This window comes from Hordeum vulgare, chromosome 2H (assembly GCF_904849725.1).
Source record: "Hordeum vulgare subsp. vulgare chromosome 2H, MorexV3_pseudomolecules_assembly, whole genome shotgun sequence".
NCBI lineage: Eukaryota > Viridiplantae > Streptophyta > Magnoliopsida > Poales > Poaceae > Hordeum > Hordeum vulgare.
The window spans coordinates 577635553-577649597 of record NC_058519.1 but is presented as its reverse complement, the minus strand read 5'-3'; the positions used below and the strand labels follow the sequence as shown (position 1 = coordinate 577649597).

The following is a 14045-nucleotide window of genomic DNA, read 5'->3' as shown; positions in this document are numbered from 1 at the left end:
TCAAAAATAAGAAAATGAGGTCATATAGATCACGGTCCCGCGTCATCCTTGTCACGTGGCGCAAAAATATATTTAAAAAGGGGAATGCAACAGGAGGACTTCCCAGGAGGTTACCCATCCTAGTACTACTCTCGCCCAAGCACGCTTAACTTCGGAGTTCTGATGGGATATGGTGCTTTAGTGCTCGTATGATCGCATCCGACATGCAACTATCTATTTGTTCCTTATGCTTGCCCCTACTACTACTACTACTACTACTAGTCGTTGGGTGTCAAGCGCGGTGGGAAAAGTCACACAGTAATCGTCAAAAATAAGAAAATGAGGTCATATAGATCACGCTCCCGCGTCATCCTTGTCACGTGGCGCAAAAATATATTTAAAAAGGGGAATGCAACACGAGGACTTCCCAGGAGGTCACCCATCCTAGTACTACTCTCGCGCAAGCACGCTTAACTTCGGAGTTGTGATGGGATCCGGTGCTTTAGTGTTGGTATGATCGCATCCGACATGCAACTATCTATTTGTTCCTTATGCTTGCCCCTACTACTACTACTACTACTACTACTACTACTACTACTAGTCGTTGGGTGTCAAGCGCGGTGGGAAAAGTCACACAGTAATCGTCAAAAATAAGAAAATGAGGTCATATAGATCACGGTCCCGCGTCATCCTTGTCACGTGGCGCAAAAATATATTTAAAAAGGGGAATGCAACACGAGGACTTCCCAGGAGGTCACCCATCCTAGTACTACTCTCGCCCAAGCGCGCTTAACTTCGGAGTTCTGATGGGATCCGGTGCTTTAGTGCTGGTATGATCGCATCCGACATGCAACTATCTATTTGTTCCTTATGCTTGCCCCTAATACTACTACTACTACTACTACTACTACTAGTCGTTGGGTGTCAAGCGCGGTGGGAAAAGTCACACAGTAATCGTCAAAAATAAGAAAACGAGGTCATATAGATCACGCTCCCGCGTCATCCTTGTCACGTGGCGCAAAAATATATTTAAAAAGGGGAATGCAATACGAGGACTTCCCAGGAGGTCACCCATCCTAGTACTACTATCGCCCAAGCACGCTTAACTTCGGAGTTCTGATGGGATCCGGTGCTTTAATGCTGGTATGATCGCATCCAACATGCAACTATCTATTTGTTCCTTATGCTTGCCCCTACTACTACTACTACTACTACTACTACTACTAGTACTAGTCGTTGGGTGTCAAGCGCGGTGGGAAAAGTCACACAGTAATCGTCAAAAATAAGAAAATGAGGTCATATAGATCACGCTCCCGCGTCATCCTTGTCACGTGGCGCAAAAATATATTTAAAAAGGGGAATGCAACACGAGGACTTCCCAGGAGGTCACCCATCCTAGTACTACTCTCGCCCAAGCACGCTTAACTTCGGAGTTCTGATGGGATCCGGTGCTTTAGTGCTGGTATGATCGCATCCGACATGCAACTATCTATTTGTTCCTTATGCTTGCCCCTACTACTACTACTACTACTACTACTACTAGTCGTTGGGTGTCAAGCGCGGTGGGAAAAGTCACACAGTAATCGTCAAAAATAAGAAAATGAGGTCATATAGATCACGCTCCCGCGTCATCCTTGTCACGTGGCGCAAAAATATATTTAAAAAGGGGAATGCAACACAAGGACTTCCCAGGAGGTCACCCATCCTAGTACTACTCTCACCCAAGCACGCTTAACTTCGGAGTTCTGATGGGATCCGGTGCTTTAGTGCTGGTATGATCGCATCCGACATGCAACTATCTATTTGTTCCTTATGCATGCCCCTACTACTACTACTACTACTAGTCGTTGGGTGTCAAGCGCGGTGGGAAAAGTCACACAATAATCGTCAAAAATAAGAAAATGAGGTCATATACATCACGCTCCCGCGTCATCCTTGTCACGTGGCGCAAAAATATATTTAAAAAGGGGAATGCAACACAAGGACTTCCCAAGAGGTCACCCATCCTAGTACTACTCTCACCCAAGCACGCTTAACTTCGGAGTTCTAATGGGATCCGGTGCTTTAGTGCTGGTATGATCGCATCCGACATGCAACTATCTATTTGTTCCTTATGCATGCCCCTACTACTACTACTACTACTAGTCGTTGGGTGTCAAGCGCGGTGGGAAAAGTCACACAATAATCGTCAAAAATAAGAAAATGAGGTCATATACATCACGCTCCCGCGTCATCCTTGTCACGTGGCGCAAAAATATATTTAAAAAGGGGAATGCAACATGAGGACTTCCCAGGAGGTCACCCATCCTAGTACTACTCTCGCCCAAGCACGCTTAACTTCGGAGTTCTGATGGGATCCGATGCTTTAGTGCTGGTATGATCTCATCCGACATGCAACTATCTATTTGTTCCTTATGCTTGCCCCTACTACTACTACTACTAGTGGTTGGGTGTCAAGCGCGGTGGGAAAAGTCACACAGTAATCGTCAAAAATAAGAAAATGAGGTCATATAGATCACGGTCTCGCGTCATCCTTGTCACGTGGCGCAAAAATATATTTAAAAAGGGGAATGCAACACGAGGACTTCCCAGAAGGTCACCCATCCTAGTACTACTATCGCCCAAGCACGCTTAACTTCGGAGTTATGATGGGATCCGGTGCTTTAGTGCTGGTATGATCGCATCCGACATGCAACTATCTATTTGTTCCTTATGCTTGCCCCTACTACTACTACTACTACTACTACTAGTACTAGTCGTTGGGTGTCAAGCGCTGTGGGAAAAGTCACACAGTAATCGTCAAAAATAAGAAAATGAGGTCATATAGATCACGCTCCCGCGTCATCCTTGTCACGTGGCGCAAAAATATATTTAAAAAGGGGAATGCAACACGAGGACTTCCCAGGAGGTCACCCATCCTAGTACTACTCTCGCCCAAGCACGCTTAACTTCGGAGTTCTGATGGGATCCGGTGCTTTAGTGCTGGTATGATCGCATCCGACATGCAACTATCTATTTGTTCCTTATGCTTGCCCCTACTACTACTACTAGTCGTTGGGTGTCAAGCGCGGTGGGAAAAGTCACACAGTAATCGTCAAAAATAAGAAAATGAGGTCATATAGATCACGTTCCCGCGTCATCCTTGTCACGTGGCGCAAAAATATATTTAAAAAGGGGAATGCAACACGAGGACTTCCCAGGAGGTCACCCATCCTAGTACTACTCTCGCCCAAGCACGCTTAACTTCGGAGTTCTGATGGGATCCGGTGCTTTAGTGCTGGTATGATCGCATCCGACATGCAACTATCTATTTGTTCCTTATGCTCGCCCCTACTACTACTACTACTACTACTACTACTACTACTACTAGTCGTTGGGTGTCAAGCGCGGTGGGAAAAGTCACACAATAATCGTCAAAAATAAGAAAATGAGGTCATATAGATCACGGTCCCGCGTCATCCTTGTCACGTGGCGCAAAAATATATTTTAAAAGGGGAATGCAACAGGAGGACTTCCCAGGAGGTTACCCATCCTAGTACTACTCTCGCCCAAGCACGCTTAACTTCGGAGTTCTGATGGGATATGGTGCTTTAGTGCTCGTATGATCGCATCCGACATGCAACTATCTATTTGTTCCTTATGCTTGCCCCTACTACTACTACTACTACTACTAGTCGTTGGGTGTCAAGCGCGGTGGGAAAAGTCACACAGTAATCGTCAAAAATAAGAAAATGAGGTCATATAGATCACGCTCCCGCGTCATCCTTGTCACGTGGCGCAAAAATATATTTAAAAAGGGGAATGCAACACGAGGACTTCCCAGGAGGTCACCCATCCTAGTACTACTCTCGCGCAAGCACGCTTAACTTCGGAGTTGTGATGGGATCCGGTGCTTTAGTGTTGGTATGATCGCATCCGACATGCAACTATCTATTTGTTCCTTATGCTTACCCCTACTACTACTACTACTACTACTACTACTACTACTACTACTACTAGTCGTTGGGTGTCAAGCGCGGTGGGAAAAGTCACACAGTAATCGTCAAAAATAAGAAAATGAGGTCATATAGATCACGGTCCCGCGTCATCCTTGTCACGTGGCGCAAAAATATATTTAAAAAGGGGAAGGCAACACGAGGACTTCCCAGGAGGTCACCCATCCTAGTACTACTCTCGCCCAAGCGCGCTTAACTTCGGAGTTCTGATGGGATCCGGTGCTTTAGTGCTGGTATGATCGCATCCGACATGCAACTATCTATTTGTTCCTTATGCTTGCCCCTAATACTACTACTACTACTACTACTACTACTACTACTACTACTAGTCGTTGGGTGTCAAGCGCGGTGGGAAAAGTCACACAGTAATCGTCAAAAATAAGAAAACGAGGTCATATAGATCACGCTCCCGCGTCATCCTTGTCACGTGGCGCAAAAATATATTTAAAAAGGGGAATGCAACACGAGGACTTCCCAGGAGGTCACCCATACTAGTACTACTATCGCCCAAGCACGCTTAACTTCGGAGTTCTGATGGGATCCGGTGCTTTAATGCTGGTATGATCGCATCTGACATGCAACTATCTATTTTATCCTTATGCTTGCCCCTACTACTACTACTACTACTACTACTACTACTACTACTAGTACTAGTCGTTGGGTGTCAAGCGCGGTGGGAAAAGTCACACAGTAATCGTCAAAAATAAGAAAATGAGGTCATATAGATCACGCTCCCGCGTCATCCTTGTCACGTGGCGCAAAAATATATTTAAAAAGGGGAATGCAACACGAGGACTTCCCAGGAGGTCACCCATCCTAGTACTACTCTCGCCCAAGCACGCTTAACTTCGAAGTTCTGATGGGATCCGATGGTTTAGTGCTGGTATGATCGCATCCGACATGCAACTATCTATTTGTTCCTTATGCTTGCCCCTACTACTACTACTACTACTACTACTAGTCGTTGGGTGTCAAGCGCGGTGGGAAAAGTCACACAGTAATCGTCAAAAATAAGAAAATGAGGTCATATAGATCACGCTCCCGCGTCATCCTTGTCACGTGGCGCAAAAATATATTTAAAAAGGGGAATGCAACACAAGGACTTCCCAGGAGGTCACCCATCCTAGTACTACTCTCACCCAAGCACGCTTAACTTCGGAGTTCTGATGGGATCCGGTGCTTTAGTGCTGGTATGATCGCATCCGACATGCAACTATCTATTTGTTCCTTATGCTTGCCCCTACTACTACTACTACTACTAGTCGTTGGGTGTCAAGCGCGGTGGAAAAAGTCACACAGTAATCGTCAAAAATAAGAAAATGAGGTCATATACATCACGCTCCCGCGTCATCCTTGTCACGTGGCGCAAAAATATATTTAAAAAGGGGAATGCAACATGAGGACTTCCCAGGAGGTCACCCATCCTAGTACTACTCTCGCCCAAGCACGCTTAACTTCGGAGTTCTGATGGGATCCGGTGCTTTAGTGCTGGTATGATCACATCCGACATGCAACTATCTATTTGTTCCTTATGCTTGCCCCTACTACTACTACTACTACTACTACTACTACTAGTCGTTGGGTGTCAAGCGCGGTGGGAAAAGTCACACAGTAATCGTCAAAAATAAGAAAATAAGGTCATATAGATCACGCTCCCGCGTCATCCTTGTCACGTGGCGCAAAAATATATTTAAAAAGGGGAATGCAACACGAGGACTTCCCAGGAGGTCACCCATCCTAGTACTACTCTCGCCCAAGCACGCTTAACTTCGGAGTTCTAATGGGATCCGGTGCTTTAGTGCTGGTATGATCGCATTCGACATGCAACTATCTATTTGTTCCTTATGCTTGCCCCTACTACTACTACTACTACTACTACTACTACTACTACTACTACTACTACTAGTCGTTGGGTGTCAAGCGCGGTGGGAAAAGTCACACAGTAATCGTCAAAAATAAGAAAATGAGGTCATATAGATCACGTTCCCGCGTCATCCTTGTCACGTGGCGCAAAAATATATTTAAAAAGGGGAATGCAACACGAGGACTTCCCAGGAGGTCACCCATCCTAGTACTACTCTCGCCCAAGCACGCTTAACTTCGGAGTTCTGATGGGATCCGGTGCTTTAGTGCTGGTATGATCGCATCCGACATGCAACTACCTATTTGTTCCTTATGCTTGCCCCTACTACTACTACTACTACTACTACTACTACTACTAGTCGTTGGGTGTCAAGCGCGGTGGGAAAAGTCACACAGTAATCGTCAAAAATAAGAAAATGAGGTCATATAGATCACGGTCCCGCGTCATCCTTGTCACGTGGCGTAAAAATATATTTAAAAAGGGGAATGCAACACGAGGACTTCCTAGGAGGTCACCCATCCTAGTACTACTCTCGCCCAAGCACGCTTAACTTCGAAGTTCTGATGGGACATGGTGCTTTAGTGCTGGTATGATCGCATCCGACATGCAACTATCTATTTGTTCCTTATGCTTGCCCCTACTACTACTACTACTACTAGTCGTTGGGTGTCAAGCGCGGTGGGAAAAGTCACACAGTAATCGTCAAAAATAAGAAAATGAGGTCATATAGATCACGCTCCCTCGTCATCCTTGTCACGTGGCGCAAAAATATATTTAAAAAGGGGAATGCAACACGAGGACTTCCCAGGAGGTCACCCATCCTAGTACTACTCTCGCCCAAGCACGCTTAACTTCGGAGTTCTGATGGGATCCGGTGCTTTAGTGCTGGTATGATCGCATCCGACATGCAACTATCTATTTGTTCCTTATGCTTGCCCCTACTACTACTACTACTACTACTACTAGTCGTTGGGTGTCAAGCGCGGTGGGAAAAGTCACACAGTAATCGTCAAAAATAAGAAAATGAGGTCATATAGATCACGGTCCCGCGTCATCCTTGTCACGTGGCGCAAAAATATATTTAAAAAGGGGAATGCAACACGAGGACTTCCCAGGAGGTCACCCATCCTAGTACTACTCTCGCCCAAGCGCGCTTAACTTCGGAGTTCTGATGGGATCCGGTGCTTTAGTGCTGGTATGATCGCATCCGACATGCAACTATCTATTTGTTCCTTATGCTTGCCCCTAATACTACTACTACTACTACTACTACTACTACTACTAGTCGTTGGGTGTCAAGCGCGGTGGGAAAAGTCACACAGTAATCGTCAAAAATAAGAAAATGAGGTCATATAGATCACGCTCCCGCGTCATCCTTGTCACGTGGCGCAAAAATATATTTAAAAAGGGGAATGCAACACGAGGACTTCCCAGGAGGTCACCCATCCTAGTACTACTATCCCCCAAGCACGCTTAACTTCGGAGTTCTGATGGGATCCGGTGCTTTAGTGCTGGTATGATCGCATCCGACATTCAACTATCTATTTGTTCCTTATGCTTGCCCCTACTACTACTACAACAACTACTACTACTACTACTACTAGTCGTTGGGTGTCAAGCGCGGTGGGAAAAGTCACACAGTAATCGTCAAAAATAAGAAAATGAGGTTATATAGATCACGCTCCCGCGTCATCCTTGTCACGTGGCGCAAAAATATATTTAAAAAGGGGAATGCAACACGAGGACTTCCTAGGAGGTCACCCATCCTAGTACTACTCTCGCCCAAGCACGCTTAACTTCGGAGTTCTGATGGGATCCGGTGCTTTAGTGCTGGTATGATCGCATCCGACATGCAACTATCTATTTGTTCCTTATGCTTGCCCCTACTACTACTACTACTAGTACTACTACTACTAGTCGTTGGGTGTAAAGCGCGGTGGGAAAAGTCACACAGTAATCGTCAAAAATAAGAAAATGAGGTCATATAGATCACGCTCCCGCGTCATCCTTGTCACGTGGCGCAAAAATATATTTAAAAAGGGGAATGCAACACGAGGACTTCCCAGGAGGTCACCCATCCTAGTACTACTCTCGCCCAAGCACGCTTAACTTCGGAGTTGTGATGGGATCCGGTGCTTTAGTGCTGGTATGATCGCATCCGACATGCAACTATCTATTTGTTCCTTATGCTTGCCCCTACTACTACTACTAGTCGTTGGGTGTCAAGCGCGGTGGGAAAAGTCACACAGTAATCGTCAAAAATAAGAAAATGAGGTCATATAGATCACGTTCCCGCGTCATCCTTGTCACGTGGCGCAAAAATATATTTAAAAAGGGGAATGCAACACGAGGACTTCCCAGGAGGTCACCCATCCTAGTACTACTCTCGCCCAAGCACGCTTAACTTCGGAGTTCTGATGGGATCCGGTGCTTTAGTGCTGGTATGATCGCATCCGACATGCAACTATCTATTTGTTCCTTATGCTCGCCCCTACTACTACTACTACTACTACTACTACTACTAGTCGTTGGGTGTCAAGCGCGGTGGGAAAAGTCACACAATAATCGTCAAAAATAAGAAAATGAGGTCATATAGATCACGGTCCCGCGTCATCCTTGTCACGTGGCGCAAAAATATATTTAAAAAGGGGAATGCAACAGGAGGACTTCCCAGGAGGTTACCCATCCTAGTACTACTCTCGCCCAAGCACGCTTAACTTCGGAGTTCTGATGGGATATGGTGCTTTAGTGCTCGTATGATCGCATCCGACATGCAACTATCTATTTGTTCCTTATGCTTGCCCCTACTACTACTACTACTACTACTAGTCGTTGGGTGTCAAGCGCGGTGGGAAAAGTCACACAGTAATCGTCAAAAATAAGAAAATGAGGTCATATAGATCACGCTCCCGCGTCATCCTTGTCACGTGGCGCAAAAATATATTTAAAAAGGGGAATGCAACACGAGGACTTCCCAGGAGGTCACCCACCCTAGTACTACTCTCGCGCAAGCACGCTTAACTTCGGAGTTGTGATGGGATCCGGTGCTTTAGTGTTGGTATGATCGCATCCGACATGCAACTATCTATTTGTTCCTTATGCTTGCCCCTACTACTACTACTACTACTACTACTACTAGTCGTTGGGTGTCAAGCGCGGTGGGAAAAGTCACACAGTAATCGTCAAAAATAAGAAAATGAGGTCATATAGATCACGGTCCCGCGTCATCCTTGTCACGTGGCGCAAAAATATATTTAAAAAGGGGAATGCAACACGAGGACTTCCCAGGAGGTCACCCATCCTAGTACTACTCTCGCCCAAGCGCGCTTAACTTCGGAGTTCTGATGGGATCCGGTGCTTTAGTGCTGGTATGATCGCATCCGACATGCAACTATCTATTTGTTCCTTATGCTTGCCCCTAATACTACTACTACTACTACTACTAATACTAGTCGTTGGGTGTCAAGCGCGGTGGGAAAAGTCACACAATAATCGTCAAAAATAAGAAAACGAGGTCATATAGATCACGCTCCCGCGTCATCCTTGTCACGTGGCGCAAAAATATATTTAAAAAGGGGAATGCAATACGAGGACTTCCCAGGAGGTCACCCATCCTAGTACTACTATCGCCCAAGCACGCTTAAGTTCGGAGTTCTGATAGGATCCGGTGCTTTAATGCTGGTATGATCGCATCCGACATGCAACTATCTATTTGTTCCTTATGCTTGCCCCTACTACTACTACTACTACTACTACTACTAGTACTAGTCGTTGGGTGTCAAGCGCGGTGGGAAAAGTCACACAGTAATCGTCAAAAATAAGAAAATGAGGTCATATAGATCACGCTCCCGCGTCATCCTTGTCACGTGGCGCAAAAATATATTTAAAAAGGGGAATGCAACACGAGGACTTCCCAGGAGGTCACCCATCCTAGTACTACTCTCGCCCAAGCACGCTTAACTTCGGAGTTCTGATGGGATCCGGTGCTTTAGTGCTGGTATGATCGCATCCGACATGCAACTATCTATTTGTTCCTTATGCTTGCCCCTACTACTACTACTACTACTACTACTACTAGTCGTTGGGTGTCAAGCGCGGTGGGAAAAGTCACACAGTAATCGTCAAAAATAAGAAAATGAGGTCATATAGATCACGCTCCCGCGTCATCCTTGTCACGTGGCGCAAAAATATATTTAAAAAGGGGAATGCAACACAAGGACTTCCCAGGAGGTCACCCATCCTAGTACTACTCTCACCCAAGCACGCTTAACTTCGGAGTTCTGATGGGATCCGGTGCTTTAGTGCTGGTATGATCGCATCCGACATGCAACTATCTATTTGTTCCTTATGCTTGCCCCTACTACTACTACTACTACTAGTCGTTGGGTGTCAAGCGCGGTGGGAAAAGTCACACAATAATCGTCAAAAATAAGAAAATGAGGTCATATACATCACGCTCCCGCGTCATCCTTGTCACGTGGCGCAAAAATATATTTAAAAAGGGGAATGCAACATGAGGACTTCCCAGGAGGTCACCCATCCTAGTACTACTCTCGCCCAAGCACGCTTAACTTCGGAGTTCTGATGGGATCCGGTGCTTTAGTGCTGGTATGATCTCATCCGACATGCAACTATCTATTTGTTCCTTATGCTTGCCCCTACTACTACTACTACTAGTGGTTGGGTGTCAAGCGCGGTGGGAAAAGTCACACAGTAATCGTCAAAAATAAGAAAATGAGGTCATATAGATCACGGTCTCGCGTCATCCTTGTCACGTGGCGCAAAAATATATTTAAAAAGGGGAATGCAACACGAGGACTTCCCAGGAGGTCACCCATCCTAGTACTACTATCGCCCAAGCACGCTTAACTTCGGAGTTCTGATGGGATCCGGTGCTTTAGTGCTGGTATGATCGCATCCGACATGCAACTATCTATTTGTTCCTTATGCTTGCCCCTACTACTACTACTACTACTACTACTACTAGTACTAGTCGTTGGGTGTCAAGCGCGGTGGGAAAAGTCACACAGTAATCGTCAAAAATAAGAAAATGAGGTCATATAGATCACGCTCCCGCGTCATCCTTGTCACGTGGCGCAAAAATATATTTAAAAAGGGGAATGCAACACGAGGACTTCCCAGGAGGTCACCCATCCTAGTACTACTCTCGCCCAAGCACGCTTAACTTCGGAGTTCTGATGGGATCCGGTGCTTTAGTGCTGGTATGATCGCATCCGACATGCAACTATCTATTTGTTCCTTATGCTTGCCCCTACTACTACTACTAGTCGTTGGGTGTCAAGCGCGGTGGGAAAAGTCACACAGTAATCGTCAAAAATAAGAAAATGAGGTCATATAGATCACGTTCCCGCGTCATCCTTGTCACGTGGCGCAAAAATATATTTAAAAAGGGGAATGCAACACGAGGACTTCCCAGGAGGTCACCCATCCTAGTACTACTCTCGCCCAAGCACGCTTAACTTCGGAGTTCTGATGGGATCCGGTGCTTTAGTGCTGGTATGATCGCATCCGACATGCAACTATCTATTTGTTCCTTATGCTCGCCCCTACTACTACTACTACTACTACTACTAGTCGTTGGGTGTCAAGCGCGGTGGGAAAAGTCACACAATAATCGTCAAAAATAAGAAAATGAGGTCATATAGATCACGGTCCCGCGTCATCCTTGTCACGTGGCGCAAAAATATATTTTAAAAGGGGAATGCAACAGGAGGACTTCCCAGGAGGTTACCCATCCTAGTACTACTCTCGCCCAAGCACGCTTAACTTCGGAGTTCTGATGGGATATGGTGCTTTAGTGCTCGTATGATCGCATCCGACATGCAACTATCTATTTGTTCCTTATGCTTGCCCCTACTACTACTACTACTACTACTAGTCGTTGGGTGTCAAGCGCGGTGGGAAAAGTCACACAGTAATCGTCAAAAATAAGAAAATGAGGTCATATAGATCACGCTCCCGCGTCATCCTTGTCACGTGGCGCAAAAATATATTTAAAAAGGGGAATGCAACACGAGGACTTCCCAGGAGGTCACCCATCCTAGTACTACTCTCGCGCAAGCACGCTTAACTTCGGAGTTGTGATGGGATCCGGTGCTTTAGTGTTGGTATGATCGCATCCGACATGCAACTATCTATTTGTTCCTTATGCTTACCCCTACTACTACTACTACTACTACTACTACTACTACTACTACTACTACTACTAGTCGTTGGGTGTCAAGCGTGGTGGGAAAAGTCACACAGTAATCGTCAAAAATAAGAAAATGAGGTCATATAGATCACGGTCCCGCGTCATCCTTGTCACGTGGCGCAAAAATATATTTAAAAAGGGGAATGCAACACGAGGACTTCCCAGGAGGTCACCCATCCTAGTACTACTCTCGCCCAAGCGCGCTTAACTTCGGAGTTCTGATGGGATCCGGTGCTTTAGTGCTGGTATGATCGCATCCGACATGCAACTATCTATTTGTTCCTTATGCTTGCCCCTAATACTACTACTACTACTACTACTACTACTACTAGTCGTTGGGTGTCAAGCGCGGTGGGAAAAGTCACACAGTAATCGTCAAAAATAAGAAAACGAGGTCATATAGATCACGCTCCCGCGTCATCCTTGTCACGTGGCGCAAAAATATATTTAAAAAGGGGAATGCAACACGAGGACTTCCCAGGAGGTCACCCATCCTAGTACTACTATCGCCCAAGCACGCTTAACTTCGGAGTTCTGATGGGATCCGGTGCTTTAATGCTGGTATGATCGCATCCGACATGCAACTATCTATTTTATCCTTATGCTTGCCCCTACTACTACTACTACTACTACTACTACTACTACTAGTACTAGTCGTTGGGTGTCAAGCGCGGTGGGAAAAGTCACACAGTAATCGTCAAAAATAAGAAAATGAGGTCATATAGATCACGCTCCCGCGTCATCCTTGTCACGTGGCGCAAAAATATATTTAAAAAGGGGAATGCAACACGAGGACTTCCCAGGAGGTCACCCATCCTAGTACTACTCTCGCCCAAGCACGCTTAACTTCGAAGTTCTGATGGGATCCGGTGCTTTAGTGCTGGTATGATCGCATCCGACATGCAACTATCTATTTGTTCCTTATGCTTGCCCCTACTACTACTACTACTACTACTACTACTACTAGTCGTTGGGTGTCAAGCGCGGTGGGAAAAGTCACACAGTAATCGTCAAAAATAAGAAAATGAGGTCATATAGATCACGCTCCCGCGTCATCCTTGTCACGTGGCGCAAAAATATATTTAAAAAGGGGAATGCAACACAAGGACTTCCCAGGAGGTCACCCATCCTAGTACTACTCTCACCCAAGCACGCTTAACTTCGAAGTTCTGATGGGATTCGGTGCTTTAGTGCTGGTATGATCGCATCCGACATGCAACTATCTATTTGTTCCTTATGCTTGCCCCTACTACTACTACTACTACTAGTCGTTGGGTGTCAAGCGCGGTGGAAAAAGTCACACAGTAATCGTCAAAAATAAGAAAATGAGGTCATATACATCACGCTCCCGCGTCATCCTTGTCACGTGGCGCAAAAATATATTTAAAAAGGGGAATGCAACATGAGGACTTCCCAGGAGGTCACCCATCCTAGTACTACTCTCGCCCAAGCACGCTTAACTTCGGAGTTCTGATGGGATCCGGTGCTTTAGTGCTGGTATGATCTCATCCGACATGCAACTATCTATTTGTTCCTTATGCTTGCCCCTACTACTACTACTACTACTAGTGGTTGGGTGTCAAGCGCGGTGGGAAAAGTCACACAGTAATCGTCAAAAATAAGAAAATGAGGTCATATAGATCACGGTCTCGCGTCATCCTTGTCACGTGGCGCAAAAATATATTTAAAAAGGGGAATGCAACACGAGGACTTCCCAGGAGGTCACCCATCCTAGTACTACTATCGCCCAAGCACGCTTAACTTCGGAGTTCTGATGGGATCCGGTGCTTTAGTGCTGGTATGATCGCATCCAACATGCAACTATCTATTTGTTCCTTATGCTTGCCCCTACTACTACTACTACTACTAGTACTAGTCGTTGGGTGTCAAGCGCGGTGGGAAAAGTCACACAGTAATCGTCAAAAATAAGAAAATGAGGTCATATAGATCACGCTCCCGCGTCATCCTTGTCACGTGGCGCAAAAATATATTT

General features: G+C 45.8%; 45 non-coding genes across 45 annotated transcripts; all 45 read right to left on the bottom strand.

The window, feature by feature from the left end:
* Positions 1 to 81: 81 nt before the first annotated feature.
* LOC123433379 lies at positions 82 to 200 on the bottom strand. The gene has a single exon (XR_006624894.1). It is a non-coding gene; the product is annotated as a 5S ribosomal RNA (ribosomal RNA).
* Positions 201 to 385: 185 nt separating this feature from the next.
* Positions 386 to 504, bottom strand: LOC123433290. The gene has a single exon (XR_006624820.1). It is a non-coding gene; the product is annotated as a 5S ribosomal RNA (ribosomal RNA).
* A 200-nt stretch (positions 505 to 704) lies between these two features.
* LOC123436751 lies at positions 705 to 823 on the bottom strand. Its single transcript, XR_006627963.1, has one exon. It is a non-coding gene; the product is annotated as a 5S ribosomal RNA (ribosomal RNA).
* A 194-nt stretch (positions 824 to 1017) lies between these two features.
* On the bottom strand, positions 1018 to 1136 carry LOC123438660. The gene has a single exon (XR_006629791.1). It is a non-coding gene; the product is annotated as a 5S ribosomal RNA (ribosomal RNA).
* A 200-nt stretch (positions 1137 to 1336) lies between these two features.
* Positions 1337 to 1455, bottom strand: LOC123434759. The gene has a single exon (XR_006626033.1). It is a non-coding gene; the product is annotated as a 5S ribosomal RNA (ribosomal RNA).
* A 191-nt stretch (positions 1456 to 1646) lies between these two features.
* Positions 1647 to 1765, bottom strand: LOC123437505. Its single transcript, XR_006628681.1, has one exon. It is a non-coding gene; the product is annotated as a 5S ribosomal RNA (ribosomal RNA).
* A 182-nt stretch (positions 1766 to 1947) lies between these two features.
* LOC123438569 lies at positions 1948 to 2066 on the bottom strand. Its single transcript, XR_006629704.1, has one exon. It is a non-coding gene; the product is annotated as a 5S ribosomal RNA (ribosomal RNA).
* Positions 2067 to 2248: 182 nt separating this feature from the next.
* LOC123432954 lies at positions 2249 to 2367 on the bottom strand. The gene has a single exon (XR_006624518.1). It is a non-coding gene; the product is annotated as a 5S ribosomal RNA (ribosomal RNA).
* Positions 2368 to 2546: 179 nt separating this feature from the next.
* LOC123432970 lies at positions 2547 to 2665 on the bottom strand. The gene has a single exon (XR_006624534.1). It is a non-coding gene; the product is annotated as a 5S ribosomal RNA (ribosomal RNA).
* A 194-nt stretch (positions 2666 to 2859) lies between these two features.
* On the bottom strand, positions 2860 to 2978 carry LOC123434757. The gene has a single exon (XR_006626031.1). It is a non-coding gene; the product is annotated as a 5S ribosomal RNA (ribosomal RNA).
* A 176-nt stretch (positions 2979 to 3154) lies between these two features.
* On the bottom strand, positions 3155 to 3273 carry LOC123434755. The gene has a single exon (XR_006626030.1). It is a non-coding gene; the product is annotated as a 5S ribosomal RNA (ribosomal RNA).
* Positions 3274 to 3473: 200 nt separating this feature from the next.
* On the bottom strand, positions 3474 to 3592 carry LOC123433378. Its single transcript, XR_006624893.1, has one exon. It is a non-coding gene; the product is annotated as a 5S ribosomal RNA (ribosomal RNA).
* Positions 3593 to 3777: 185 nt separating this feature from the next.
* On the bottom strand, positions 3778 to 3896 carry LOC123433288. Its single transcript, XR_006624818.1, has one exon. It is a non-coding gene; the product is annotated as a 5S ribosomal RNA (ribosomal RNA).
* A 206-nt stretch (positions 3897 to 4102) lies between these two features.
* Positions 4103 to 4221, bottom strand: LOC123438604. Its single transcript, XR_006629739.1, has one exon. It is a non-coding gene; the product is annotated as a 5S ribosomal RNA (ribosomal RNA).
* A 206-nt stretch (positions 4222 to 4427) lies between these two features.
* Positions 4428 to 4546, bottom strand: LOC123432824. Its single transcript, XR_006624396.1, has one exon. It is a non-coding gene; the product is annotated as a 5S ribosomal RNA (ribosomal RNA).
* A 206-nt stretch (positions 4547 to 4752) lies between these two features.
* Positions 4753 to 4871, bottom strand: LOC123431942. Its single transcript, XR_006623548.1, has one exon. It is a non-coding gene; the product is annotated as a 5S ribosomal RNA (ribosomal RNA).
* Positions 4872 to 5059: 188 nt separating this feature from the next.
* Positions 5060 to 5178, bottom strand: LOC123437504. The gene has a single exon (XR_006628680.1). It is a non-coding gene; the product is annotated as a 5S ribosomal RNA (ribosomal RNA).
* A 182-nt stretch (positions 5179 to 5360) lies between these two features.
* LOC123438435 lies at positions 5361 to 5479 on the bottom strand. The gene has a single exon (XR_006629577.1). It is a non-coding gene; the product is annotated as a 5S ribosomal RNA (ribosomal RNA).
* Positions 5480 to 5673: 194 nt separating this feature from the next.
* Positions 5674 to 5792, bottom strand: LOC123434885. The gene has a single exon (XR_006626154.1). It is a non-coding gene; the product is annotated as a 5S ribosomal RNA (ribosomal RNA).
* Positions 5793 to 6004: 212 nt separating this feature from the next.
* On the bottom strand, positions 6005 to 6123 carry LOC123434754. The gene has a single exon (XR_006626029.1). It is a non-coding gene; the product is annotated as a 5S ribosomal RNA (ribosomal RNA).
* A 197-nt stretch (positions 6124 to 6320) lies between these two features.
* LOC123432975 lies at positions 6321 to 6439 on the bottom strand. Its single transcript, XR_006624539.1, has one exon. It is a non-coding gene; the product is annotated as a 5S ribosomal RNA (ribosomal RNA).
* Positions 6440 to 6621: 182 nt separating this feature from the next.
* LOC123434753 lies at positions 6622 to 6740 on the bottom strand. Its single transcript, XR_006626028.1, has one exon. It is a non-coding gene; the product is annotated as a 5S ribosomal RNA (ribosomal RNA).
* Positions 6741 to 6928: 188 nt separating this feature from the next.
* LOC123436750 lies at positions 6929 to 7047 on the bottom strand. Its single transcript, XR_006627962.1, has one exon. It is a non-coding gene; the product is annotated as a 5S ribosomal RNA (ribosomal RNA).
* A 200-nt stretch (positions 7048 to 7247) lies between these two features.
* On the bottom strand, positions 7248 to 7366 carry LOC123432675. Its single transcript, XR_006624247.1, has one exon. It is a non-coding gene; the product is annotated as a 5S ribosomal RNA (ribosomal RNA).
* A 200-nt stretch (positions 7367 to 7566) lies between these two features.
* LOC123435581 lies at positions 7567 to 7685 on the bottom strand. Its single transcript, XR_006626827.1, has one exon. It is a non-coding gene; the product is annotated as a 5S ribosomal RNA (ribosomal RNA).
* A 194-nt stretch (positions 7686 to 7879) lies between these two features.
* On the bottom strand, positions 7880 to 7998 carry LOC123431714. Its single transcript, XR_006623304.1, has one exon. It is a non-coding gene; the product is annotated as a 5S ribosomal RNA (ribosomal RNA).
* Positions 7999 to 8174: 176 nt separating this feature from the next.
* Positions 8175 to 8293, bottom strand: LOC123434752. The gene has a single exon (XR_006626027.1). It is a non-coding gene; the product is annotated as a 5S ribosomal RNA (ribosomal RNA).
* A 194-nt stretch (positions 8294 to 8487) lies between these two features.
* LOC123433377 lies at positions 8488 to 8606 on the bottom strand. Its single transcript, XR_006624892.1, has one exon. It is a non-coding gene; the product is annotated as a 5S ribosomal RNA (ribosomal RNA).
* Positions 8607 to 8791: 185 nt separating this feature from the next.
* LOC123433340 lies at positions 8792 to 8910 on the bottom strand. Its single transcript, XR_006624865.1, has one exon. It is a non-coding gene; the product is annotated as a 5S ribosomal RNA (ribosomal RNA).
* Positions 8911 to 9101: 191 nt separating this feature from the next.
* Positions 9102 to 9220, bottom strand: LOC123436749. Its single transcript, XR_006627961.1, has one exon. It is a non-coding gene; the product is annotated as a 5S ribosomal RNA (ribosomal RNA).
* A 194-nt stretch (positions 9221 to 9414) lies between these two features.
* Positions 9415 to 9533, bottom strand: LOC123433169. Its single transcript, XR_006624714.1, has one exon. It is a non-coding gene; the product is annotated as a 5S ribosomal RNA (ribosomal RNA).
* A 197-nt stretch (positions 9534 to 9730) lies between these two features.
* On the bottom strand, positions 9731 to 9849 carry LOC123434751. The gene has a single exon (XR_006626026.1). It is a non-coding gene; the product is annotated as a 5S ribosomal RNA (ribosomal RNA).
* Positions 9850 to 10040: 191 nt separating this feature from the next.
* LOC123437502 lies at positions 10041 to 10159 on the bottom strand. Its single transcript, XR_006628678.1, has one exon. It is a non-coding gene; the product is annotated as a 5S ribosomal RNA (ribosomal RNA).
* Positions 10160 to 10341: 182 nt separating this feature from the next.
* LOC123432379 lies at positions 10342 to 10460 on the bottom strand. The gene has a single exon (XR_006623964.1). It is a non-coding gene; the product is annotated as a 5S ribosomal RNA (ribosomal RNA).
* Positions 10461 to 10639: 179 nt separating this feature from the next.
* LOC123437845 lies at positions 10640 to 10758 on the bottom strand. Its single transcript, XR_006629013.1, has one exon. It is a non-coding gene; the product is annotated as a 5S ribosomal RNA (ribosomal RNA).
* A 197-nt stretch (positions 10759 to 10955) lies between these two features.
* Positions 10956 to 11074, bottom strand: LOC123434750. Its single transcript, XR_006626025.1, has one exon. It is a non-coding gene; the product is annotated as a 5S ribosomal RNA (ribosomal RNA).
* Positions 11075 to 11250: 176 nt separating this feature from the next.
* On the bottom strand, positions 11251 to 11369 carry LOC123434749. Its single transcript, XR_006626024.1, has one exon. It is a non-coding gene; the product is annotated as a 5S ribosomal RNA (ribosomal RNA).
* Positions 11370 to 11557: 188 nt separating this feature from the next.
* LOC123433376 lies at positions 11558 to 11676 on the bottom strand. The gene has a single exon (XR_006624891.1). It is a non-coding gene; the product is annotated as a 5S ribosomal RNA (ribosomal RNA).
* A 185-nt stretch (positions 11677 to 11861) lies between these two features.
* On the bottom strand, positions 11862 to 11980 carry LOC123433287. Its single transcript, XR_006624816.1, has one exon. It is a non-coding gene; the product is annotated as a 5S ribosomal RNA (ribosomal RNA).
* A 212-nt stretch (positions 11981 to 12192) lies between these two features.
* Positions 12193 to 12311, bottom strand: LOC123436748. The gene has a single exon (XR_006627960.1). It is a non-coding gene; the product is annotated as a 5S ribosomal RNA (ribosomal RNA).
* Positions 12312 to 12508: 197 nt separating this feature from the next.
* On the bottom strand, positions 12509 to 12627 carry LOC123438738. Its single transcript, XR_006629863.1, has one exon. It is a non-coding gene; the product is annotated as a 5S ribosomal RNA (ribosomal RNA).
* A 203-nt stretch (positions 12628 to 12830) lies between these two features.
* On the bottom strand, positions 12831 to 12949 carry LOC123436613. Its single transcript, XR_006627828.1, has one exon. It is a non-coding gene; the product is annotated as a 5S ribosomal RNA (ribosomal RNA).
* Positions 12950 to 13143: 194 nt separating this feature from the next.
* On the bottom strand, positions 13144 to 13262 carry LOC123438716. Its single transcript, XR_006629842.1, has one exon. It is a non-coding gene; the product is annotated as a 5S ribosomal RNA (ribosomal RNA).
* Positions 13263 to 13444: 182 nt separating this feature from the next.
* Positions 13445 to 13563, bottom strand: LOC123432378. The gene has a single exon (XR_006623963.1). It is a non-coding gene; the product is annotated as a 5S ribosomal RNA (ribosomal RNA).
* A 182-nt stretch (positions 13564 to 13745) lies between these two features.
* On the bottom strand, positions 13746 to 13864 carry LOC123437844. Its single transcript, XR_006629012.1, has one exon. It is a non-coding gene; the product is annotated as a 5S ribosomal RNA (ribosomal RNA).
* Positions 13865 to 14045: the final 181 nt, after the last annotated feature.